This window comes from Drosophila santomea, chromosome 2L, assembly GCF_016746245.2.
Source record: "Drosophila santomea strain STO CAGO 1482 chromosome 2L, Prin_Dsan_1.1, whole genome shotgun sequence".
NCBI classification, from domain to species: domain Eukaryota; kingdom Metazoa; phylum Arthropoda; class Insecta; order Diptera; family Drosophilidae; genus Drosophila; species Drosophila santomea.
Window position 1 is genome coordinate 22,520,821 of NC_053016.2, and position 6,267 is coordinate 22,527,087.

A 6,267-nucleotide genomic window follows, 5' to 3' on the forward strand; every position below is an offset into this window, starting at 1 on the left:
AGATTTATTACTTATTCAGTATTAAGCTTTACAAGTAGTAGCGAATTAACATTTTCTGCACTTAAACTGCTTCGTCGCTCGCTTAAAATGTAATGAAGCGCTGAAAAGGCCCTCTCAACAGACACCTGAGTCGCCGGTGTAGCCAGTAAAACGTGTGCGAGCGCATTCAGGTGTGGCGACTGCATCTTGATATCAGTAAAAATATCAGTGGCAAACGTCCATGCATAAGGTCGAAATTTTCTATGTCAGCATAGATCTGGACCAGTTTTTTAGATGCAGGCTCTTCTTTAGTTTCGGAGATTGTCTGTACGCCATCCAAATAGGCGGAAAACCGAGACTCTTCTTTGTTAGCACATTCACCACCGTCAGATGTCAGCTCCTTCTTCTGGTCTTAGTTTAGGCGTTAGTTTAGAACAATTGTGAGTTTTTGACATGGACAATATACTTTGTTAAAACATTTAATAGCAATTAACAGCAATAAAACAGGACCTTAACTTCAAACACACGTAGGCTTACTTGTTTTAGCTCAAATAAACGATGTGCTATTTTTTTTAGTTTTTGCTTTGCTAAGCATTTTTGCTGGTCATTTAAGATGCAATTGACGCGTGGATCAGTGTAGATTGCAACTAACATCTCATCATTTTCAAGTAACTAACATTCTCGAATTTTGATCTGTCCCAGTAATTTTTTTTTAATATAATTTTGGCTGTTCTCGCACTTTAGCTTAAGCTCCATCCATATTATGAAAAATTCGCTGTATACTAATTTTTTCATCTGCAACTTTAAGGTTGCTTCGTATGTGTCCTTGAACGCGTCAATATATAGGGTGTTTTTTTTAGAGGTATAGAACTTTAAATTGCAATAAAACAACGATGGATTATTCGATTGACATGAATTTTATTGACATGAAAGATAATCTTGTGGCATTACATTTTAAATATGATTTCTGGCATATGACCGCCACGGCTGGCTCGGATGTAGTCCAATCTGGACGTCCAATTTGCAATGACTTTTTCCAATATTTGGCCGTATATCGGCAATAACACGGCGAATGTTGTCTTCCAAATGGTTTAGCGTTTGTGGCTTATCCGCATAGACCAATGACTTTACATAGCCCCACAAAAAGTAGTCTAGCGCTGTTAAATCACAAGATCTTGGAGGCTTATGAAAAATCGGGAACAACAGCAATCTCGTTTTGGGCCCATTCGACGAATCTACGCCTTGCTTGATGATCGTTTGGTTTCAATTCTTGCACGAGTTGGATTTTGTAAGCACGCATGACGAATTGCCAAACCAAACTGAGAATAAATCACTTGACAGCTGTTAAATCGGTCGCCATCTTGAACAGTAATGCCAACTTAAAGTTCTATACCTCTAAAAAAAACACCCGTTATATCTCCATCCAATCCCAGTCCGCATCAATACTAATGCTACGGTGTACAGCAAGGAACTCTTTTAGATCTAACAATTTTAATATCATTAAATAAGTAGAGTTCCATCTCGTAACAACATCGAGACATGGTACGTTTTTTTGCCCTCGTTAAACCAACGTCTACTCAGATTGAATATTTTTAAAAATTTAAAATAATATTAAAAAAGTTTAAGTTTTCACTTACCTATTCGTTTCTGTACGCAATAACTTTCAAATTTTGCGACATGATGAAACTTTTTCGCTGATCTCATCTAGCTTGTTGATGTCGATTACGCACAGTTGAAGTGTGTGCGCAGCACACCTTATAAGGTGAATATTCGCCAGCTGTATGGTATCAAGTTTTTCCATCACATTTTCACCGTTAATGTCATCGTGTGTGTCATCGTCAAGAAGGGACTCCGAATCATCACTTAAAATTTGAATGGCTTTTGTCATGTTTTTTCCATTATCCGATGTAATGCTGTAATTATAGTTTTAAGTTTTCAATAACAGTCATTTAAAACATATTTTGCAATTAAAATTTTACCTAAAGATTTGATCTAGGGTTATTCAATAACTTTTTCCCTAATGTACATTCCAGTGTGCGAATGACGAAGCTGTATCATGCCTAAAGTCTTGATGACGATCTCAGCTTTAGACATAGTAGATTGTATCATTTGTAAATTCACTCCCAAAATAGCCTTATCCATTCTTGTATCAACATCTATTTTCAGAGATACAAGCTTTCCCTTTACAAGCACTCTTATATTTTCTTTAATGGTCTGCTCTTTGACAGTCACATATTCCATAACATTTCGAGAAGTTATGGGGTTCATCGAAAGCGCGTTATAAATTGGGTTTAATATCTGTCGAAATCCTTCGCTGTCCAGAAATAAAAGAGGCTTTCCATCGGTGGTCACAATCTTTATAATCGAAGAGACGATTGATTCTTCACTGGTTTCATATGAAATTTTTCGTTTTTTCATATTTTGTTGAATTTTGTCGTCAATCTCGAATTCATTAAAGACTTCCGCATGTTTTGCAATTAAATGCCGTTTTAAATTTGTTGCGTGAGAGCCTGCTAACTTCACACCGCAAACATTGCACTTAGACTTATTGTCTGCTGGATTTAATTTGAAAAAAAAGTGCACTTTTTGGTTTTGTTCGCGACCCATTTTTTGCCCCAAAAATTAAAACACTCCAAACGCCCCGAATCCACAAGCACGTGTGACTTACAAGTGGACTGATAATTCGCATATACATACACAAATGCAAATGCAAAAGACTTTAATTTTCTTCGCTCGTTGCAAAACGGACAGCGAATAAGCAGAGCAAAAGGGAAACACGAAATTGGTTTTTGGTTGAGAACAGACCATTCGTTCAAGAGACACTGGTGAACGGTTCTTGTCTGATTTTTTGCGCAAGTGGTGCTCAAAGAACAGTTCTTTGGTGGCTGCAAGAAACGGTCAACTGTTATTTGCGAGCTCTGATATTTATAGGGTAGATATGCTACAAAGGATCGGGCTTCGCAAGGGGGGGAAAAGGAGTCTCGTCTGGGAAAACGGCTGCGATGCGCGGGGCCGTTCTTGAAGTGGCGCCTGGATGAAAGGAGAGTTGGGAAAGGCAGGATTGAAATTGTCCGGTTTTGGTCTCATAAATTCACAATCTGTCTTTTATTTATAGTCCTAGAATTTATTTGCGACTAGTTTCCCTACACACACACGTTCGTTTCCCCACCAGGGGGTCGGCGCGAGGCCCGGCTCACCCCATTTTTCACTCCTCAGGGCTGTCGGCCAGCTTAGCCATGACGGCTGCCGATCTCAGGTGTCCTTCGTCCTGTTCCTCGTTGCCACTGATGTCTCTAAAAATGTTGAGTCCCGTGGACATCTCAGCTCAGCTCGGCTCGGCGATCAAAATTCAACACCTCGATCGGCAAGCAGGTCTCTCCGCTTTGCCGGAGTCCAAGGTCCAATATTTACCGTTTGACTTGACCGCCCTTGACTCCTCTCGCATTCCAGCCGTCTTCGCTTCCTGCACCCGGATTTGTGGGGAGTTTAAGACTCCTCACATAGGATAGTTCTACGATCCTATTGTAGAAGTTAAGTTGTATAAGACACCATTCACAACGCACATGATTATGTTTTTATGGTAATTCTGAGCCTTCAAGCGTATGCTCACGTTACGATTGCACATTTCTAAGGCAGTCAAGCAACCTTGAACAGTACTTTGCAGTACCTTCAAGGCCGCCCCAGATTCCTGTGGTATCGACTGCACATTAAACAGTATTTTCAATTGACTGTTTACCAACAATCGTTTATTTTCGAAACGCTCTATTAGGTTTTCCCACGCAGAGCGGAATCCCTCGTTGGTGAGAGGCGAAATCGAAACGATGGCATGCGCGTCGCCACTTGTTTTGGCATTTAAATGAAATAACTTTTCAACCGGAGTCAGACGTGGATTATTGATATAAATGGCTGTGAAAAGATCCCGGAAAGTCGGCCAGCGAAGACAGTCGCCTGCGAAGACTTCTGTATCGCATGGAGGCAACCGACAGCCAGAGGAAATGTAGGCCTGGGGCGCAGCGTTCGCGGCTGGGATAGACTGAGACGTGCCCTGCTCGACTTTATCAGCTGGGCAACACACCTTTCATAGACTGAATAGCAATAACTGTTTTTAGCCCTGAGAATAGGCATGATGCCTGCTGCCGCTTCGCCTGCTGACACAAGGCACTGTGAGCACTCTGAGATGTCGAATTCCTTTTCAACCTTGTCCCATAGGGTTCGGACTTGGTCGCGACGGACGCTAAGCATCGTGACGGTTGGAGCTGCGGATTCCGGAGTGTTAATCTGAGCCTCAAATTCGCTTAAGCGGTCAGAAACCGAAATGAAATTGGCTAGCGCTAGATCGGAAGCAGCCATATTTTTTTCTGTGCGCTGTACTGTGGCTTTGGATGGAGTAGCACAGTCGTCGGAAATCTGCGCAGGCGATTTCACCGAAATGCTTGGGATTCTTGGACTCTTGGGCCCTTGTGGTGAAAAAATAGACCTGGGTTTGTCAGCGGACAATTTCTTCTTATCGTTCCCGATGGGCATAATCGAAGAAATGCGAAATGGAAGGGAAACGGTTTTGGAGCACGGTCACACTTTTGAAAATGTGGACAGATTCCTTAGACTGCACTTAATAAATTTAAGCTTGCCGCCGTGAACGGTACAAAGCAGCACAAAAAGACCGTATAGGATGTAATGGGTGAGAAAGTGGTGTAAAATTTACGAAGTGGAAACGCCGTAGTTTCGACTAATTGGACAGGTGACTCGGAGTGAACAGCGAATTGTATAAATGAGCTGTAATTTATGGTAATTAGGTCCACCTGATTTACGGTTGGAACCCTTGGAAAAACACGGTGAAAAAAAAATGTTTATTAGAACGTAGAAAATTTTATTTCTTTGTTTACAACTGGAAACGGAGAAAATGGAATATTGGAAATGGAATCTTTTCTCCGCGTTGTAATTACTTCTAAAACAAACACAAATTAATATCCAAGCAATACAGCAATTATTAATGGATAAAAAAATTATTGTCTTGTAGTTTTTTCAAAATTTTTTGAAAATTTATAAAATAATTTAATAAATATTGAAAAATTTATTTGTTAAAAAAAAGAAAAAAACCGCTTTTAATTTATTGCTCGGAAATTGATTTGGAAATTTATGGAAAAAATTGATGGAAAACAAAACGCCTTTTCCGCGTTGGCACTTGGAATATATTTTATTTGTGGTTTGGATTGCCGACGGGAAACAATTTACACTTTGGTATATGTTTAAAAGGAATGCAGATAATATGCGCAATTGGATTTTCGAACCTTTTTCTGCAGACCGGCAATTAACAGGAATGGAACTTTCGTACTTATCTTGTAATTTGTTCGCTGGTGGACAAACTTGAAAATCCCGGTGATCCGGCTCGAAGGACCAAAATGTTGGCTGTGATGGGGGTCGCTGTCCTGTAATTTTCCAAATCGGCTAAAATAGAAAACACTCGAAAGGGCGAACACTTGACTTTTCTTAATTGCGCGTGCGCGACCGGGCGTATGTTTTATTCGTTAGTAACAGTTTCAACACTGACCCTTATTCTAATTAGCTAGGCTCTCCCAAGCGCAGCGGAGACTCCTTGGAGACTGTGTGGTGAAGAGCGAGAGAGCGTAACAGGGAGCGGAGAGCGCGTGACAGTCCAAACCCCGTAACTTGGACAATAATAATAATGAGAAAAACTCATAAATAGAAAATCTCACTTTTTCCTTCAAAAAACGTTTCATTGAATATAAGCTAATAAATGGGATGGTTTAGCGATCCTAGTGAGGCAAAAGACAATACTGCCAACGTAGTTAATAACGTAAAAATTATAGATCACACAGACGATATAAATGCGTTGTGGATCTTATTGCTGATCATTACAATAGTGCTAATTTAAGCAAAAAAAAAATCATCAAAAAACGTTATATGAATAGCGCAAATCCTTTAGATCAGATTAAAAAAAAAAATAGATTAGAAGAAAGCTTTATAAAAACTTTTTTTTTACGACAAGAACGGAATGGAGCGAAATAGCGATACAAATAGACGAATTTCGCTACAGGTTTGATAAGTCTTATAAATGTATCAATAGAGATGCAGTAATAAAAATGCAGCCCGAGAGAACGGCTGCGATGCGCGGGGCCGCACCCGCACGGGGTTCGCAAGGGGGGAAATGTTGTTTCCTCTGGGAATACGTTACGCATTGCAACAAAGTGCTAAAATGTGGGTACCCGATATGTGTGCCTACTTCATCTTTATCCTTTTAAAAAATAACATTATATATGAAGTTATTTT